Source organism: Pyxicephalus adspersus, chromosome Z (genome assembly GCF_032062135.1).
Source record: "Pyxicephalus adspersus chromosome Z, UCB_Pads_2.0, whole genome shotgun sequence".
NCBI classification, from domain to species: Eukaryota; Metazoa; Chordata; class Amphibia; order Anura; family Pyxicephalidae; genus Pyxicephalus; species Pyxicephalus adspersus.
Window position 1 is genome coordinate 3,281,170 of NC_092871.1, and position 22,314 is coordinate 3,303,483.

Genomic DNA, 22,314 nt, shown 5'->3' on the forward strand with positions numbered 1-22,314 from the left:
AATTGTTTGAGAATGTTGATGTTCAAGTTGAATTTCATTGAAGGCTATGGCTGGCAAATCTTCCACTTAAAGGACAAATGCTGTTCAAAAGCATTGGCCTTTAAATGTTGTTCAAACTTTAAATACATTTTACCCAAATTGGAGGACCATCCACCCAATTTATGAACACTCTTATGGATCATCAAACAAAGAAAGCCTCATCAAAGAAAGAAAGGTTTGCCCAACCTTTCATGAACTGGGTCACCCATCTCTACCAAAATATAAAATTTGTTCGAGACAAAAAGTCAAGATAAAAAATGCAATTTGCTTAAAATTTTAATCTTAAAAAGCAATTCAAAAATTTGCAGGGAAAAATCAATAATTTCACGACTTAGTCAACCCTACTACAGATATTTAGCAAGAAAAAAAAAAGACTTACAACATTGGTGTACACATAAACTAAAACTGCTAACATCTGGCTTTGTGATCCCAGCCTTTTTGTAGAGCTGCTTTAAGGAAACATTTCTCAACTTTTTACCTTTCTTATTTGTAAAAATAAATATTTTATCACGTGTCTTTACCTTTTTATATGAAATCATTAATAATTTTTGTAGAATTTGTTGAATGGATCAATATATAAATTTTCTTTTTTATGGCCCATAATTTGCTGGAACATTTTATTCCATTCCTGTATATTGAACATTTTCTATATTGTTCACTTTACAGAAGTGCTTAATATTGACCTATAAAGAAAGAAGAAAAGACGTAAATTCTTTTTCAGAGGTTCATAATTGCTTGGCTATTTTGTAAAGATGAGCGGATTCCTTTTTGCATGTGGCATTGCAAGATTTACCATATAGAAAATATTCCTATGTTCCTTTGCAAGCTCTGTGATGCCTTCCAAACTACTGGCAATAGGGTTGGCAGCACAATACACTAAGGCAACATATGGGGATAAAAACTGTATGGTTTAATAGTACTATTCACCATAAATATCCCCTGACCTTATATGTAAATGTTACTTACATACAAAACAAATTCCAAGCACTTCTGCTGAACAAATCCTGTTTATAAATGGACCCCTTAAAGTGTACTTATGGCCATTTTTTTATTTAATAAAAGAATAAAAAGGTTAAAAATCCGGACAATTTAATATTCTGTCGCCTTTGTCCCATTTGTCTTCATTCCTGGGATGCTCAACATGAAATCCAAGGGGTAATTGTTGCTAGTTCAGCTAAATGGTGAAGCAAGAAGAAAGAAAGAGATAGAGGAAGGAGGCTTTTTGTGGGCACAAAGAAGTACAGATAAAAAACAAATACTTTATTAATTTATCAATTAACTAAATATCAAATGATACAAATACATGGGACTATTGTATAAATGCATATAATTTCATATCATCTCGAGAAACGCTGGTAATTTACATACAGCTGGAGATTGTGTTTTGACAATCTTGTGTAGGTTAACACAGTCATATATCAAGTCTCATGCTGACGCGTTTCGCCTAAATTGGCTTCATCAGGGGATCTATTAAAGCTTTCAGGCCCACAAGTTTTGTAACTTGTCTCTTCATCTAACCAACATGATGCAAGATATCAGAAATGTTAAACCTTTACTGGTTGCGTTGCTATGACCATTCTGCTTATGCAGGTCAGTAAACTAGTTCCTTTAGTCGTTTAGTAGGTGTTGTAAAGGACAAGAAGGTGGAATTGGAGTCCTAAAATATTGTGTTATTTCCAATTGTTTTCTCTAATCTTCTTAGAGACTGTTATTGTATAGAAAGGCTAATGTACCTCCAAGAGGATTTATGGATAATGGGTTATAGTATTAAAGCATCATTATATACTATGTAGTAGAAGATATAATATGAACGGATTGGAAAAGGTAAGTAAAAAAAAGTTTGTTGATAAAACAGGAATATTATCGTTGGTGATAAGTGGTATCCACAGCCAGCCACCAGGGGACAAATTGTTGCTATAAAAGATGTCCACAATGGAAGTTTTTACTTTTTTCCCTTTTCCTGTTCTGGTGCCAACTCGCATTTTTAGGCTTTTCCCAGTGCTTTCTCTATTGGTGACAATGGCCCTCAGGTCAAACAGGGAGGTGAATCTACATAGGGGGAACAACGAGCAATACAATCTTACAAAGAGTCTGGGTATAGGATGCTGGATATTAAGTTATTATTATGATATAAATCAGCTGCATCAGGTTAATGGGGCTCAACTGTCCTGCTAAGACAGATATCATCTACCAGGGGCCTCGTGGGTGGAATCCTTAAGAGATACATTATGTTATCACAGATAACAATTTGACTTTTTCAAAATTAAAATATAATGGGGTGATTCGCTAAAAGAATTTACTAAAGGAAAAAATAGCGCTTACTTTTCCCGATGAAAAAAAGTCCATGATCCCTTCACAACCCAGTCCAGTGTCATGTCACCTGATCTTGCCCTGCCCAGGCATGAGATCAGGTGAGGTGTCTTCCTGCAAATGTGAATAAAGTGCTAAACTCACTGCACATGTGTGAGATCCAGGACTTTTTTTTTTTAGAGTATAGAAGGTTCCTGATGTGGCATGCCTGATTTCATGCACAGAAACATGCACAGAAGGAGCAACCCACAGCCCTCCTGGATTCTGTAATGCATATGCCAGTTTTCCCCCTTCAGTCTTTACTGCCACAGAAAAGGAGAAGACCAAAGAATTTATAAAAAAAGTATTAAAACAAATAAAAAAATAAACACTTTTTCTATTATAAAAAAGAGATCATCACCCTTTTATTCAATGTTAAAACTGTAACGATAGGCCTGGTTTAATTTACCAAGGTGAAATATTACCTTAGTAAATGTGATGATTATTGCAAAGAATATCCAATCATTTGCTGAAATAAAAAAAACTAGTAGTTTTTCAGTGAAATATCCCTTGAAATGTTATAATTCACTATGAGCAGCCTCAATAAAAATTCAGTCCTTGCTAATTATTTTCAAATTTGACCTGGATCATACATGCTGGAAACTCTGACTTTACTGGCTACATACGTGTTCCAAGTCAGCAAAGACCTAGGCAGTGAAGTTAAAATGGGAAAACAGACTGCCAATAGTATCTTCCTGTACTGATGAGTTCTCTTTAATTCTTGTGGTATTTTTGTGAGTTTTCACAGGTGCCGCATAGTTCCAGCTGGTTATGCTAATTTCAGCTGTAAATAAAAAATAACAAAAAAAGGGTACAAATGAGAGTGCCAACAAGTAACAAAAAAAGGATGACAGCCAGCTTGCAAGTTTTACTGTGTTAAAAATACCTGCGCTCCTAACAAGTATTTGTAAAGCTAAGTATTGATGTGCAAGAGAGACGGATGCAACCCCGCTGCTTTGTTTGAAACAACTTCATCACGTTTGCTCATTTGCATGTGAGATAGTTTGAATTCCTGTTTATTTTATTCCATTTTTAACTCGATAAACTTGAGAGGGCAGTGAATGTTCCTCCATTGCTTGATCTGCAGATGTGTAGCGATAATGGCACTTGTAAAGCCCAGCTGTTTGTAAGGAATATTGTGTATTTATAATATACATGATATGAATTTATGTGTGTTACACACAACCAAGGGAGAGAAGGAAGCACAATGAGGGAAGTTGAAGTAGACCAATAAAAAAGGGCAGAGAGATCAACAAGAAAAGGGGCCTAAGCAGAGAAGATAAGGAACCCCAATCAGGGATGGGAAGACAAAGGGGGGCAGCCCAACTCTAAAAGAAGCCTAACCAGGAAAAACGTCCAATCAGGGAAGGGAGCCAAACCAGAGAAAGTAAGGGAGTCCTTTCAGAAATAGGACAATTGGAGTGGGGCCCTAATGGGAGAATTAGGAAATCCAACCAAGGTGAAGAGAATCCAAAACTACATTTTAAACTGAAGCTCATATAGATAATGGAAGTGGAACCGACTTGGAAATGAACAGAAGCCATATTAAGGCAGTGGGAAGGAAGCAGGGGGAGCCCATCAAGGGTGTATAGTCCAAACTGACACAATAATTCATGAGAATAAGTTTTCTTTACATACTTTATATTACTTTCTTTACCAATAAGCTAGATAAATTACGAAACTAAGTAGGCCTACATTTGCATGTTTGTGTTATTAATGGTTAATAACATTCTTAATTACTTCATCTTTTTATCCTTTTTCTACTTACCCTTCATTTTGTATCTATTTTACCTGTATACCACAGTCCAGGCTATATATACAGCCTCTATGGCACCCAAAATCATAGGGACCCCAGTACCATCTGGCTGCACAGTGATGTATTCAGACTTCACCAACTGGTATATATGTGTTAAAAAATATAATCTCTCTATCTGTTTATCTCCATGTGGACTCCCCTCCAAATTATTTCAAGTATAGGTTTTTAGTGAATGCTACAGAATACAATGGTCTCTATGTGTAAAGCAGGGAATCTGAATTTCCCTGAATTTTTTCCTGGTGAAGAATCAATTAGTGAGATTGAAACACAAAGACCTGAAGACTCTCCACTAGGGAACGTTTTTGGAAATGTCTGATTATAAATGGCACCCAAAAACGTTTTAGATAATTGTGCTCCCCTAACTTGTAATAGTTTGAGGAAGACTTTTTTTCTGTTCTCACATGACATCTCTTTACATGGACACGAGCAGTCACTAACTTCAAAGGAAACTTTTTGTGTCTTGTTTGTATGGTCAATAACTTTCAATAAATAAAAAGAGAAAAAAAAAGAGGAGAGATGGGAAGAATTAGGAAAAAGGCAGACAGCAACTAACCCTAAAAATCTGTCCCTGATACAAGTAAGTAGCAACACACTTGCATATAAGCCTGTGACAGGACATCTCTAGGCTAATTTTGGGAAAGGCCGGTAGGTTACTCTTTAGGCTGATTTTCCTACTCAGATCTCAGAACAATGATATGTCAATGAAAAATGAACAATGATTTTTTCTCCATCTGGGATGTTCCTACAAGTTTTGCTGACCTCTAACAATCTTGATGGCAATACCATCTTCAAGAATTTTGCATTAAAATTAAAATAAAATTTATTTTTTAAACAAAACTAAGCCTAATTTTATAGAAACTTGTCATTCAGAACACAATTTAAAGGAATGGAATAGAAATGCCTGATAATCTCTGCAATCAATACCAGCAATTCTCAGCCAGGGTTCCGTTGAACCATCAGTTTCCTCCAAAGATTTCTAGGGGTTCCTTGAGCTGTTAAGGATTTATCAGATGGTGCCCACCTAGCTTTGGGTCCAACACCACATAGCAGAGTTAGTGGCATGATGCCTAGGGTCCTTATTTAGCCATCTGTAAACCTAGAATTATTATTTATGGCTCGGTTCAACCAATGACCAAAAATGTAGGTGACGTTCTTCTCGCTGACCCCAGAGAAGAATATTTCAGAGGTTCCTCTTGGGTAAGAGTATTAAGAAACACTGGTCTATAGCAATGGCGGAATTAGTGTATTGGCCAATTCATCACTTTTTGTTTCTGATATTTTAATGTAACTTTAGATCTGTATGGATTGCCAATCCAGACCACAGTGATTCACGTCCGTCTCTGCCAATTGGACAAGAGAATGATAATGAACAGTAGAATGACAAGATTGGCTGACCTATCTCTATGCGTCTGTCTGTTATTCTTTCCCATTAGATCTCCTGGTAATAAATCCATATTTAACTTCCAGATGTTCGTTTAGTGTCCGGAATCTGTTTACAGAATCTGCGTTGAACTCCTTTATTTTTGTTTATCACTCTTCTTTCTGCTGGGGAACTGAAGTCTATTTTGTGTACAAGCTGTTGGATTTTTAGACAGGCGGGAAGATGAATGTGGCCTGCCGAGGCTCATACATTAAGTGACCCAACTGTCTGATTGAGCGCTGTATTGCAGCCCCGCTGCTCTCTTCCCCTTCTCTATCACGCACTGTAGTCGTTTATTATTCCCGAGAACACAATACAGTAGCAGCCTCCGGCGCACACTCTACACAATACTCAGATTAGGAACCGACGTCTGTTTCTTGTCCGTTTTGACACAGATGGGCATCACAGGAAATTCACGTGAAGACGACTCAGAAAGTAAAACCCATCTTAATTAGAGTAGAAACTGGACAAAAGCAGTCTGTCAATAGAAGCAGTTTTTTTTATTTTTATTTTTTTGAGTCCACTTGTAACATAGTTTTAGTTTCTGTTAATCCTGCCAGTAGATTTGTTATTTTTTCGTTTGTAATAATGGGATGAATCAAAAAGCAATGTTGTCATTCTATTGACTGGGTAGTTTTACAGACATGTACTTACCGTAGGTAGACATCTTACACCTGACCAATTATTGCAACAGGTTTTTCTAATAAGGGAACGAATAAAGCCGTATTGTAAAAACAATATAACGGTATAAGCACACATGGGGTGTTCCGTGGTTTGTGCCAATCTCTGTAACTTTGCTGGACATCAATTTTTTATTTAAACTTACCTGTCCTTACTCTATCAAGGGCACTGCCATCTTTGTTATTACATAGTATTTATATAGTGTTGACACATTATGCATTTTACAAAGTCCTTAGTCGTGTCACTAGCTGACCCTCAAAGGAGCTCACAATCTAATGTCCCTACTATAGTCATATGTCATAAATACTATCAAGGTCAATTTGGGGGGAAGCCAATTAAGCTAACTGCATGTTTTTGGAATGTAGGGGGAATATGCAAACTGCATGCAGATAGTGTCCCGGCCAAGATTCGAACCTGGGACCATGCGGTGTAAAGTGCCAACCCTAAGCCGCCATGCTTCTCTTTGCCAGGTGTTGGATCTTTGGCCATCTTGAATAAGCAGGCACATTTGTTTGGGAGTTCATGCAGTCCCAGCAGTTCCCGGGGTTCCAGAATATCCCAGCATTTTGGACTGTGTAAGCTCTGCAGGCACAGGTAACATGCAAACAGGAAGGTAAGTATGTTTTATTGCAGAATGGACATTGTTTGTCTTTTCTGCAACAAAAATCCTGCCTACTTTAATTTTTTTTGTGCAACTATAGTCACACTTTTACAAATGCCTATTCAGGTAGGGTATTATTAAAGAAAGAGACAGGCGATGTATCTTCTACAACAATGGGTCTTACCTGTCACCTGCCTGATTGCTCCAGGTTTCTGGAAACAAATTTGAGCTGCACAGCACCTGCTTTGGTTGCCTGGCGAACCTGGCTATCATGGCTTCCCTTGCATGTGCCGTGGGTGAATGAACTCCTAAGTTAGCCCAGCATGGCCAATAAAAGTAGCTAAAGATTGTCTCCGGGAAGAAGAAGAAAAAAAGGAAGATGGTGACGCCTTGCGATCGGCTTTAGTTCCGCTTTAAGAGGTGAAATGGACCCGATTATGATACCAGGAAAAAGAAGATAAGAAGTCTCTTTTCCCTCCTACACCCCTTTCTGTTGTTCCCCCTACTTTACTAACTCAACTTCACCAAGTCTCCTCTACCCAAATCTATATCTCCTCCTCCCTCTCTCCTCTGTAAATCACCTTTACTTCCTTCCCTCCCTTGCAGTATATAATGAACTGAAAACCTAATTTGACCGCATTTCTTAGGAAACTCCAGTTTAACTATTAAACTAATTCCGCACCAATTCATCTGACCCGTCTCTATCATTATCTATCTATATTTAAATATTTTCCTTCCCTTCTTTGTTTTTTTTTACAATGATTAATTCTCCACCAGACAAGGAACGTTAGCAGCACGGATTGCAATTACTAGTTCATTAATGATTTTCGTAATTAGGGTTCCTTACTTAATTGCGCCTTTTAGATTTACGCATGACACAGGAATAAAGTACCAAATCTATTAATCTTTATTTGAGATCTGCTGACAGTCGCTCCTTCTAACAATAGTCCCGATCATGGTTTAGCCCAGGTACCTAAGAAGAAGAAAAATATATTTATTTATATATATGTAGGTGAGAGAGATTTTAGCTGAATGCATCATTAGAGTCCGGTCTCCAAAGACCTGTCACAGTCGTCATTTTAAATGAAGCATTGGAGACCATACAAGGTAGCCGGTTCGATGCGGCGTGAGCAATGGAAACCTATAATTTTTTTTGCATGAATATTCAACACTGGAAATTTTGATGAGTTGACATTTGTGGAAAGATGAATTCTGCAGGAAAGCTCTAAAAGATATATTGGGTGTTCTCCTGGGACTGCTTCGCAGTGAAAAGTACATCATCTCTGGTTTCATTACCGACTTTTCATCGTGCGCAGTGCGTTTTTTAATTAGAAGTACTTCTGAGTGTAAGATAGGATGGGTTTTTTCATACTAGCCAGTTTGATAATGGAGGATTAGTTTACTGGTGCTATAAAGAACTACTTAGATGTCATTTGAAGAATGACAACCACCTATTGTAGGGAAGAATACAAAGGGGATGAAGTGTGAAATGTGAAGATCAATAATCTGCAGTCAATTATCAAAGCGGAACTAAAGTAAAAAATAAAAAAAATCACACAGATCCCTCGATCATGCTGGACCTTCCCTCGATCGGGTCAAGCGCTGTCCTGGAAACCTTCTCTGTCCCGGCAGAGAGAAAGCACCGGGTGCCACCATTTTTGCCTTTCTTCTCTTCTTCTGGGTATGTCGCCCGATTTTGCACTGTGCAGGCGTGATATTGAGTGACATAGCTGGTGTAACAGGTGAAAAAAAGAGTGCCGATCTCATTGCGCATGCATAGGATTGGCATCTCTTTCCCTTCAGTGAAGGAAAATGCCCCTTCTGCCCATGCCATCACATATGGCAGTCTTCATGCCCAGGACATGCTCAGAAGGATCATCCAAGAGCCTCTGTGTGGATGCGTGACGTGTGTATCCCGGGAAGCTCTGCGCTCTCGATCAGCGGGCATCAAAACAGAAAGGGGAGGTGCTTTAACCATTTTCTTTAAAAAAAAAAAAAAGGGTGTTGCTCTTAAAAAGAACAAAACATTTTTTACTTTATATATAAGGGTTGGCTAGCCTTTTATGTAAAGTAAAAATTTGAGTTTAGGTCCGCTTTAAGGCTTAAGATGTTAAAGAATAGATTTGGTGTATTGGAGGCTCCTATTGCTTTTTTAATGATCTTGTGCTTGTGATCATCTCTAGAAGAATGGTTTGAGTTCAACTTTATAGCTTTTATTATGAGTTCTGGTTCAAGCGCTTCTAGTTATAAGATCACCATTGCCTCCATGTTGCTCATCCTCATTGTAACCCAGTCACATACTCCCTAGTAGTGAGAGGTCTTCCACCATTGTCACCAACTATTAGGCAACATACCACGGAGTCAGTTTATGGAGGCTGAAAATGTCAAAAAGAAGCTGGAAGATATCAACAGGACTGAGATACAAAACAGGATAAAAAGAAGGGAAATCAGTATTTTAAATTTGACCTTCAGTCTTACACAGTTGTACCGGCTTCTCTCCCGGACTGAAATTGCTTCTTCTGATTTCATTGCACACTGTGAGTTTCTCCAAATGTACATTAGAATTTGTAGCAAGTCAGAGTCCACCTCATGTCCTGGATGGAGGACATCCAGCAACATCTAGCCCTTCTCTTCCCAACCAGACTGTCCCTAGCTCGACACTACCATTCATTGGATTTCAGGTCTCCATTTGTAGAGGTTTGGCCTCACATATGCCAGTCTTCATGTAAATTCAGTCTTCCTAGAAACACCCTTTCCCCCAGGCTGAGAACCACCTGTCAGGCATACACACCATATGTGTGCTTCCACTGTGCTCCACTTCTTGCATCAAGGTCTAGGGGTTCCAGAAAAAAGACATAGGTGCCGTGATGCATTGAAATAGCTATGTATAGTACCCTGCCGATGGCATCACAGAGTCTAAAATCAGAAATGCAAAGCAATTTTTTAAATATTTTGATGATCCTAATTGAGTTCTGAAACAATATTTAGCCCAATTTTGAATAACATGAAAAGAGAGGATTTCTGATTGGACTCCGATTCACTCCCACCCCTGAAGTTTGAAGAAGTTTTTATACCAAATGAGCAGAATGTCTGAAATGGCAACATTTTCCTTATGTTTTCCCCAGTTGTGGACCCGCTAATAGATAGATACACTAATTAGACCTCATTATTATTAAAGGGGAGGTTCACAGGTCAAACTATTTTTTTTTTAATGATATCACATGACTAGTTGCCTAGGTTGCCTAAGAGCAGGACTAGTAGAAGCCTTGAGCAGCATTTCCCCCATGGAAGGTGTCATTCATTTCAGTGATCTTTAGCTGTTCATCCCAGTTACCTTAGCATGACCCAAGCATGTGACTAGAGGTCCACTTTAAATAAAAAAACACAAATTTAGGCCGAGACGTGTGCTTGCGGACCAGATCCGAGGCAAGTGTGAATAATAATCAACCCGTTGCCATGGGGACGATTTTATTTTAAATATAGGCTCCGAAAACGATGAGTTGCAGCCTGGCGTTTAATGTGCATGCTGTGTTTTTGTGTAATAATTGCATTTAGCCTCATGTACGCACATCTCACCTCGGCTACTCCTGCCTCCATGTTATCGCACGTAATCATTAGCGCCCAGCGGGTGAATGCGCTGCCGGGAGGCTGATGGATCATGCAGGTTATCATTTCCCTTTCAACTTTAAAAAGATTGAAAAACATAATATACATATAAATGTATCCTACAGAATTTAGCTATTAGTACATAAATATGTTGGGACATAAATAAGGTCAAAGACCATCCCAAAGTAATGATTAAATCCAAGCTCTGAACTGCTAAATCCCATCCAGCGAAGGAGGCAACCATGATAAAGTCAGAAGGTCCACCTTAGGCTTGCCTCTTGTTATATGATTCTGTACCTGGATCAGAACCTGGGATCCCTTTGTCTATATTTTCAGAACTGTTCTATGGTAGAAACCTCATTGCAAATCATTCACCAGATCATTGGAGATGGTAGTGGAGGACCCATACCTTCTTCATAGATGTTACCCACTCACCATCTTAAAAACTGGGGCACCAAAAATGATGTAAAACCTTATTTGTGAATCAAGAGGGCCATCATGCTTTTCCAGCTATCAAGAGAGCAAACAGGACCAGCAACTAAAATTTCTGGGCTCCATACTAGTACTTTTTTGAGACCGATGTCTAAGAGTTCCAGGAATGCAAAAATCAAGATCTTTTGATCTGAGCCCCATACAAATGTACCCCTTGTCCCCCACTAATGGTGGTTCTACGTGGATGTAGGTGAATGTATCCACTGCCTGCTGTGTCCTCCAATGCGAGTTCTCACCAGCTACAGGGTCAATAACAATGCCCCTTTTGGCTCACAGCTAAGCTGAAGTGGTCCAAAAGAACCCAATATTGATAAAAATAGGGGGAGGTCATTACCTGTATCTGAAATTGCTACTTTCCTAGTTTCCATACTGACTATGTGACGTCAGCATCTTCTACTATGAACCTGGAATGGGTATCCTAGAGATGAGGTCAGAGCAAAGTGTTATATCTGTTCTCAACCTGCTACATGTTCAGGGTCAGTGACACCATGAGAGCCAGATAACTAGCATTTTCTGCAATTTGATCAGTAGTGGCTGTCTGTAAAGTTTAATAAGCATAGGTTTACTTTGGAAAATCCCATCTGAGCATGTGCCGAGGTGCACCAGGAAAGGGAAGATCAGAAAAACTTCCAAAACCAACATGGTGGCATAGGACAGGGCCTGCATTAGAGGAAAGGTAGATGACAAAAGGTTAACGGTGGATTAAGTGGGTCTTATATGTTAGAATAAAAAACAACAGAGGTGTGACAATTTATGGCAATTTATTGTAACCTCGGTAAACCCAACACTTATACCAATAATACTCAACCCTTAGGGTTGGTTCAGACCCGCTTGGGATTGAGCAATCCTGGGTGGCTCCCCACAGCTGGTACCTTTCCAGCTTCTATTCATACTACAGCACTGGTTTGTAAAAAGACAGCATCTGAATATTTAACAGCAGATGACAGTGAGTGGTACTGGTACCGCTCACAGCCACCCCAATTCATTCTAGATGTAGCACCTGCTGCACATAGTCAATCCAATGGTGCGCGGTGACCACCTAGGGTATCTATATAACTGTTTCATGGGTTCCTGGCCTATTTAAGTTACAACTATCACACAGAAGGACATAACTGATGGCCCAATATGCCTGCCACCTCTTCTGCATTTCCCACAATTCCCTGTTACTGGACAGTTGCTACCTATTACCCTCACAAACTTCACTCTGAGCCACTTAACACCCTCAGCAAAATGAGCCAAATAACCTTTAAACAGAATCTATTGTGTCACATGTCCAATTACACACTCATAAAAGTTTTAGTGATGTCAGTGCGGCTCAGGTATGAGAAGCGACATCTTCCTATATATTTCATGCTTTCAAACCTTTGGAATTCGGTAGAAATGTCACGGTAAGATGTACTATCTGCTGCAGCTCTTCACTAATTAAAGGGAAGCAGTCGGAGTTCCTCATACGATACAGTGTAGACAGTATGTAAGAGCCGGCCTTGGAGACACAGCACAGCTCATACATGTTTTATAGAAAGTAGGCCACTCAGAGTCGCTATCTTCAATGGAAATGTCACGATTCTGTGCCAAGCACAAAAAGAAGGATTTAAGGAAGAATGTAATAAAATAAAAGTCTATATATATATATATATATATATATATATATATGTTTGTGTGTGTGTGTTTTTTGGGGATAGATGTTCCAAAATAATAGACACTAACATTTTGTGGTCATGGCACCATGTTGCAGCAAAGCTGAATTCTGAATTTATATTAAATACACTCATTGGTCTCTGTATTAGGTACACCTTGCTAGTACCAGGTTGGACCCTTTTTTGCCTTCTGAACTGCCAACATCCTTCATGACAAAGATCCTGGATGTGCTGGAAACTTTTTGGTCCATATTGACATTATGGCATTACATAGATGCCAGATTTGTCAGCTGCACATACATGATGTGAATCTCCCATTCCACCACATTCTAAATGTGATGAGTTGGATGGAGATGGGGAGAATGGAGAACAGGCAACACTATTGCCTTGTCCAGTGTTGGTGACCCTGTGCAAATTATATCTTCCGGGGCCTGTTCTTAGCTGACACGTGTGGCCCCTTGCCATGTACAATGATCATGAGTTTCAAAGTTGGACATGCTGTGCATTGAGATGCTTCTCTACAAACCTCAAGTGTAACCAGTGGTTATATGAGTTACAATTGCCTTTTTTTCAGCTCCAACCAGTCTGGCCATTTTTCTCTGACATTAACAAGGCATTTTCACCGCTGCTCAGTGAGCACAGATATGATCTCATCAGAGAGAGGTGACCAAGCTGGATTCCATAACAGCAATGTGGACAAGTCAGGTCACCTGTGCTGTACATAGAGTTGTGTAAAGCTTTGCATTATTGTTTCATATTTTAGCTTTTTGCCCAGAGTTTTGCTTTAAATTGTGTAATTTTCCTTTTCTATGAAACCTTGAATCCAACTCTTCCAATCAAATTCCTCTACAGAAGAGCAGACCTGGGATCTAGGTGGGTCCAGTTTCTTGCCCATGTTAACCTCTACTTGTTTCTGGTCATATTAAATGGTGGGAATACAGACTGGTCAGCATCTGAGATATGTACTTTCCATTATCAGGTTGCAGAATCCTGAAGAGAACTTCCCCTTGGACCCATCAATACGACATTAAACAGTTTGGCTTCCACTCAGGCAAAAATCAATAAGTTGTTACATTTTTTCTCAGACTTTGTGGACAACCTTAATCAGCCTTTCTTAGCAACTGCCTGTAACTTTCAGGAAACTTAGTTATGCCGCTCTGTACGAAACCTTGTGAGCAAACACTGGTGTATGTCATTGATATAATCTGAGTGAGTTCTTTAATTACTTTTTATCACTTACCTGAACTATTCCTGAGGTCTGCATGCTGTTATTATTGCCACTTCTAATTGACTACAGGTATAATTTTAGATGTGATTTCTTTTTCACTTTAAGTCAAGCATTCTGCTGATACAGCAGAGTTCGTTTTGTGTTTGTTGGGGGAACGCCAGCATTGATTGGCTCCCTTCCATGCGACAGGGTGACGGATGTCATTGTCTGCCCTATCACAGGCAACTCTTGCTTCCAGTAACAGCTTACAGATGAATGTAACAAAAAAATCTCAATAATGGAGGTGAGAAGGCTCCTGACAATTATTCAGAGTGTAAATTTTGACTCTCCTTTATTGAAGGTCCGAATGTACCAGCTGTCATTATGTATAATAAAGTGCCAAGTGAATCCTAAAGCTATGTAACATTGCATCTGAATTTCCCTGGGGCAGCTAAAGGGCAATTACCCATCTCCCCTGAACCTTAAATCTCACTAGCAACAAGTACTTACCTACCCAACCCTTAGTAACCACACTTAGTGCCACATACCCCTAGTAAGTGCTACAACAGGTATCTTTAGCTGTATAGAAACAATGTTACCCTGAATTCCCACAGGGAGGCTTTCCTTAAAGTGCTTAACTCTATGGCAAAGTAGGTTGGGAACCGCTCAGAGGTAGGTTAGTGCTACCTTACCTAGGGCTATATAAGGTAAGTGTAGGTAGGCACTTGCCTCAAAGAACAGTTAAACATACGGAGGTATGGTGGCTAACTTCGAGCCAGTTCATGGGAACTGTGCACAAAACTTAAGGTAGAAGTTACTAAGGATGGCCTATTGAAACTTACACCATGCATTAAATACTTGGTCTAAAATTGGCCCAAAATGGTTAGAGGGCAACCACCCAACTCCTCCTAATCCTAGATGACCCTAACCAAAACGACTTACCCCCCATCCTTAGTATTTAATTTTTTCATCACTGAGAATCCTAATATGCCCGGCGGGGGTTGTACCAGTTAATTATCCTTTTATTTATTGATTGACACTTGCAGACAAAAAACTATCTGCATACAGAGTTATGTAATAGGAACGATCCCCTGCCACTCCATGTTCCCGTATAGCTAAAAATATTAGCCACCACGGCTGAAAAAGGAGCATGTGCATCAATACTGATGGGGTACTTGTTGTGAATAACATTGGATAGCATCTCCTCTTCTCTTCTGCACATTCACTTTTGTTCCATGCTTCTAAAAAGGTAGCTGAAAGCAAATTCTGCAAAGCTTTGTTTATGGAGAGCTGACATAAAATCATCCAAGTTTTAGGGACACCATAAGGGTTCAATTTCTTTGCAGGCTTTGTTGGGTAAAATACAAATCCAGACCCGCACCACCGCCGAGTTATATCAAGAGATAATAACTACATGAAAAGAGCTGCAGCTGGTTGCTCTTTTATGTAGTAAAATGTGGTTTGTACATGGCGGTCAGGTGGAGGAACAAGGACTGCCATAGGGAAATATGATATGAAAAAGAAAACAATGTATAACACCGTATATTTATATCAGGTGGTGTTTGCCTTCCTTCTGGAAATGTATTAGGGCCATCTTACTCTGGAATGTTCGCCGTGGACTCTGAGAGATGTAAAACCGTGTTTTGAAACGTGCCCATCAGACAGAAATGAAATATTCATACTGGACATTTATAAAATATGATTTAATGAGAGCTTAAAAGTATCTCTAATGAAAAATAGATTAGGTGTGTTTTTCATGTTCATTTTTACTCGAGCAGTGCAAAACTTGTTAAATAATTACAATTAGAGAAATGCAGTTGATGAAATAGAACTTTTTCTGTCACTCCAGCTTCCTTTGAAGGAGAGAAAATTACTTTTTTCTTTTTTTTTATAAGGTCAGATCTGTTTATTTATCCATTCCATTTTAGAAATTATCCATCCATTCTCTAATAATTGATCCATCTTTCTATTTATCCATCTACATTTCTATTCATCATTCATCCATCTTTATATTCATCATTCATCCGCTCTCCAATAATTCATCCATCCACCTATCTATCCATCCATCCAATTTCCCAATAATCTATTTATCATCTATCTATCTCTTATTATTTCGTTTGTCCTATCTTCCTATTTCTTCTGCTATCTCCCCTTTCCAATCATCTTCCTTTCCAATCATCTTCCATTCCCCATATTCCACTCCTCTCCTCTATTTCCCATTCCTCCTAACCCTCTCTCCTCTCTCCTCCTCACTTATTACTCCTTTCTTCTCATATCCTCATTTATTTCCCTCTCTTCTCCTCTCATCTCTTTTCCTCTACACTCTCTCCTTTACTCTCCTCTTGTATCTCCTTGTCTTCAATTTTTCTTTCTCCTGTCTCTTCTTCTTATGTCTCCTTTCTTTCCATTCCTTTATTTTCTTCTGCTCTCTATTTCTCCTTTCCAGCACTCTTCTTACCTCAGCTTTCCTTCTCTACTGTCCTTTATTTTCCCCATTCCTCCGCTTTCTTCTCTCCCTTCACCTCTGGACTCCTTTTTCATTCTCACTCATTGTTCTTTCCTCTTTTCTCTCTTTGCTACAGCTCATTCCACTCTTTTTCCTCTCTTTACGCTCCTTGTCTCCCATATTTGTTCCTCACCCATCTTCCTAATTGCCAACTAGAGAACCATATATATTTATATTTATATAAACTTATTTCAGATAAGTTTACAATATATATATTTTATCACTTTTGCAGTCCATTTGCTTTCTTCTGGATCAGTTTGGCCTTTTCTCAGTCTTTTTTTTTTCCTTTGGTTGAACGTCTCCAACCAGCTGACGCTCCAGCTCCAGACATGAAATAAATGAATGGATGGTTAGTGTCAGCAAGCAGTGTGAAATTGCTGTAGGTGAGAGACAGAAGGCTTCAGATAGTGACAGTGATGCCGGCCTGGAGATTCCGTGTAGTACCTGCACTTCATGGCGGATCACTGATCGGATCAGAAGATTCACTCATCTCTAGTGACTACTCTTAGCGTACTTCTCAATGCTTGCTGAATACCTTCATAATATCTCCAATGAAGGTTCCTGGATGAAATGCTGGATTTGTATCCCACCTCAGTATAGAAATAGCATTTATTAAAATAATTTATTTTCTTATTCAGTCTTGCTGCAGAGAAATGCAGAGGGTCTGTACTTTCTGAGTCAGATACCTAGTTCCAGAACAATAATATCACAATGGGTTCAGCTCACCGACCTGGAATTGATCTGTGGCCCTACTGTTGGGTCAGTCAGCAAAGGCAGTGTTGTACCCAATGTCACACTCGGAGAAACATGACCACTAGGGGGTGCTATGGCTTTCACTATGCCCACAGGTGCCCCAAAATATAACACTGCCCCGACAGGCACCCAGACCAGAATACTGCCATCACAGGTACCCCAGTTTATACCATTTCCCTTACAGGTACCTCAGATCATAACAATACCCCACAGGCACCCCAAATCAAACAAATGCCCCATCAAGCACTCTGCATAAAAACACTGCCCCCACAGGCACCTCAGATCATAACAATGTCCCCACAGGTACAAAAGATCATAACACTGTCCCAAAAGACCCCCCAGATCATAATACTTCCCTTATTGGCATCCCAGATCATAACACTGCCCCCACAGGCGCCCCAGATCATAACAATGCCCCAACAGGTACAACAGATCATAACATTGCCCCAAAAAGCACCCCAGATCATAATAATGCCCCCACAGGCAACCCAGATCATATTAATGCCCCCACAGGCAACCCAGATCATATTAATGCCCCCACAGGCACCCCAGATCATAGCACTGCCCCCACAGGCACGCCAGATCATAGCACTGCCAGATCATAGCACTGCCCCCACAGGCACGCCAGATCATAGCACTGCCCCCAAAGGCACGCCAGATCATAGCACTGCCCCCACAGGCACGCCAGAGCATAGCACTGCCCCCACAGGCACCCCAGATCATAACGCTGCCCCCACAGGCACCCCAGATCATAGCGCTGCCTCTAAAGGTCCCACAGGCTTTCGATGCCCATGCAATGTATATATTGTTACTTTGTATGAAATAAACCTGGGATTTCGGTGTACATTGCTAAGGTTAAAATTCCTTTGCACACCTTCGCTCCCCCTTTACATCGGTGCAGGTGGTGTGCACTAGTTTACGTTGGGGAAACTTACATTTTTAGGTTGTGTGGCCTTGAAGCAATGACAAGTAATAAATGTGGATGATTCATAAAGCTATGTAAGGACTAGCACAGATGGTGAGACTATAAATTTAATAGATTTCCAGGGAGTTGGGCGTAGATTGGCCTCGTTAACCTGTTCCAGATGGATTGCCCTGGATTTGCTCTGGGGTCTATGAGACGCGGAGTTTATGTGCACCTCGCAAACTGAGCACTCGTCTTCCCATTCCATGGTCTATTGTTTGTCCTGAAAATACTTTATTCATGGATGTAATTGTCATTTTCTTTGAGAAAAGTTCTTTATACCAAGACTCAGGTATCCTTACAACAGCCGGAGTCTCCACTTCTTCCTCGAGATAAATGTTTATATGGCAATTCACTGGTTTATAGCTGAATCCATAGATATGAAGAAGCTGGGTCACCTGCAGTTGTATTTTTCTCTATTCATTACCAGATATAAATTGGTGTCAGCCTATTGCAAACTTTGTGTAGCAGAGCTCAGATTAGGGGGGAGAGAAGCAGCATATTTGGCAGGGAGTAGTCCTTCAGAGCAAGGACTATGATGATAGAAAAGAGCAAAGTGACAGAAAACAAAGAAATGCTCTGCAGAACTTTCAAAAGGTCCATGATGCAATCATCTGCAGAATGTCACTAGTATAATATATCAGTAGGTGTTTGGGGCAAAGCAATGTTCTGCAGATTTTATCTACTGTATAGATTATACCACTGAAGTGAATGGGATGGTTCAATACTCTGCAGATTTCCAGTATTGGATCAGTATTTTAATTATCCTGGGGTATTGACTCCCAGGCAATTTCCATTCAATACATTTTCAATATCTAAAGGCAATACATGATAGAATCCTCATCTGTCCCCAGGAAGAGTGAGAATGCCTTGAAAGTTTCCTTCCTTCCTTACTTCCAATAGTTTCAACGAACCGATTTTGCAAAACCATTGAAAGATCGAGGTAATTATAACAGGGGATTCACAGGATTCCCTAAGAATCCTCCTGTTTGTGATCCCTGGGGCACTAGAGGTTAATAAACCTCTAGTGCCCCGGGATCGCAGTGGATTCTCAGAGCTGCAATCATTCTTGCAGCCCTTGGAATCCTGTTTGCGATCCCCGGCACTAGAGATTAGATAGGGACAAGTCTCCCCATTCAAAACCTCTAGTGCTCCCTGATTGGCTGAGGAAAGCTTTCCTCAGCCAATCAGAAAGCACTAGAGCTTTTAAATAGGGAAACTTGTAACCCATTTAAACTCTAGTGCCGGGGATCGCACACTAAGCTGATCAATGAATGCAGCCAGGGCTACATTCATTGATCAGCGCAGACCGCATATCTTTTTTTTTTTTTTAATTTGAGCTTGATCGGTGAATTTACACCGGCCATTCTCGCTTACAATTTCAGTAAGCAAGAATGGCCGAATTTGCTGTGAGATCAAGTTTTAAAAAATCGCTCGCTCATCCCTACTGCTAAATACATTGCATAATTTAAAAGGTAGATGGGACGGAGAAATTTTCTGCAGATCTCCGTACATAAAGTTTAATAATGATTTGTCTGAAAAATAGATTACTATATTATTATTATTATTATTATTAATATTATGATTCATAGTATAATTCTGTGCTTTTAACAGAGGAAAGCAGGGGCAGAGCGATGTTCTGCAAATTTTTCGTGAGGCCAATAAATTAAATTTCTGTAGAAAATATCAATGTTCATGTGTTCAGAGGGAGAAAAGACAGCAATGCTCTGCAGACCTCTATAAATATGACTGACGCAACCATCTGCAGTTCAATCACAGCACATCAGGAAGCTAGAAAGGTGCAACGTTCTGCAGATCTCCTGAGAGCTTGCACATTACCGTGCATGTGTTCAGTGGGAGAAGAGACAAATTCTGCAGATCTCAATAAACTACACTAATGCAACCATGTGCAGTTTAATATTAGTGAACATATAAAGGAAGGAGTAATGCTCTGCAGATCTCTATAGGCACCATTGATGCAACAATCTGCGGTTCAATATCAGCATTTTTTTATCAGGAAGATAGGACAGAGCAATGTTCTGCAGATTCCTATAGATGCCACTGATACAACAATCTGCAGTTCATTATCACATTACATTTGGACCTTAGAACTGAGCAATGTTCTGCAGATCCCAATAAATGCCACTGATGTGATCATCTGCAGTTTATTACTTTGAATCTATAAGATGAGACAGATCACATCCAGGAGTATAGTCGTAAAAAGAGAGTTCATGGTAATAGTGAAGGCTATCGGTGACAAGTGCAAAGATATCCTATACAGGGGGTCCCGAAAAAAGTAAGAGCACGGCGTGCTCACATGTGCCCGCCCCACTACACCTCTGATCACATCTATCAGATAAATAGGACTGAGCAATGCTCTGCAGATCTCCATAGATGTCTTTTTAGCAACCAGCTGCAATTCAATAGCACAACACACATATAAGGAAGAATGATAGGAAAGAGCAATGCTCTGTGTCTATATAGGCACCATAGGTGTGATCATCTGCAGTGCATCATTGCAGTGCACCTATGAGGAAGGATGATAGGACAGAGCAATGCTCTGCAGATCCTTATAGACACCACTGATGCAACAGTCTGCAGTTCAATATCATAGCATTTTTATCAGGAAGCTAAGACAGTGCAATGCTCTGCAGATCTCTATATGCGCCATAGGTTTGATGATCTGCGTGCATTATTGCAGTGCACCTATAAGGAAGGATGATAGGACAGTGCAATGCTCTGCAGATCTCCATAGATCTCTCTTATGCAACCATCTGCAGTTCATAATCGCAGCACATCTATCAGAAAGATTGTACAGTGCAATGCTCTGCAGATCTCCCGCTGAGAACATTGAATACCATCCTAAAGAAACACTTCATTACCCCTGAGTGTAATATTGGCAGAAACATAAAGAGTGATTGGAATATCTTCTGCGTTTAAACGCCTTCCCGATGATCCATATTTGTATTTAAGGATAATAAATGTTGGTGCAATCTCTCAGCAATAAACCAGCAAACAGGAGGAGCCATTAGAAATAATGTTATACACGGCTTTACTCTGTAATTTGATTTTATTCGCCACGTTTATACTCAAGGGAATGATTCACCTGGTAATCTGGGTTTGATATAGAAATCAACAATCAATCGATCAATATATCAGAGCCATGGCTGCAACTCAAAGCTGAATACATTGCACCTGATTTATTAGGACTGGAGAAGGTAGACTATCATGAGAGAATCTGGGTGATCCAGCAAACCTGAAATGAATTTTTTTTTTTTTTTTTTTTTTTTGCTGCATTATTTTGATCTTTTTTTTTTTCTTTAAATTAATCGTATCACATGATTACGCCCATCCGATTGAAATCATAATGTTAATCTATCTTTTACCAAATCTCCCGATCTATAACAGACGATGGATACGATCAGGAATGTCGAAGTTTTTCTTCGTTGTTTTAACATCAATAAATATTCTGCAAATACTGACATCTGGTGGCCAACGAGGGGAAAGTGAGCCGCCGTTGCCAAACTATCCTGAGCGTTGGGCCTGGTGAGCAGCTGCGGAGGGATTTGGGTTTGCAGCATTCATTGTTTGACTTGATTTACATAATATATATATGTTTGTTTATTTTGCTATATTATATATATGTTGTATTGTATATATGTGTGTGTATATATTTTATATGTATATAAATATATATATATATATATGTATTGTGTATATACAATATATGTATTATAGTAAATAAATCATATAAATGTAGCAAATAGTATCCCAATGCACGTTGCCAGTGGATCTGCAGTGCTGCATTGATTGCAATGATAAACAGGAAGAAATGCATGTACATTGAATTATTTTTAATAATATTATTAAACAGGATTTAAATAGCGCCAAAATATTATGCAGCGTACATTAATGACAGACAGATACAGACAGTGAGGAGGAGAGGACCCTGCCCAGAAGAGCTTACAATCTAGGAGGTGGGGGAAGTATCACACAATAGGAGGGGGATATGGAATGGTGGGTGAATAGTGAGGGTTTAGGAGACAGAAGAAGACGGGTAGGTGAGGTTGAAGTGTTGGGTTTTGAGGGCTCTTTTAAATGAGCAGAAAGTAGAAGAAAGCCAGATAGGAGGAGAAGACCATTTCAGAGAGTCGGGGCAGCTCTAGAAAAGTCTTGGAGCCGTGCGTGTGATGAGATTGAGTGAGGAAGTCAGTAGTAGGGCATTGGGGGAATGAAGAGAGCG

General features: G+C 39.7%; 1 protein-coding gene across 1 annotated transcript in view; it reads left to right on the forward strand.

Annotated features, from left to right (window-relative positions):
• The window catches only part of LOC140344306 (protocadherin-11 X-linked-like), a 748,248-nt gene that overhangs the window by 399,900 nt on the left and 326,034 nt on the right, over nucleotides 1-22,314 (forward strand). The gene's annotated exons all lie outside the window — the stretch shown is intronic.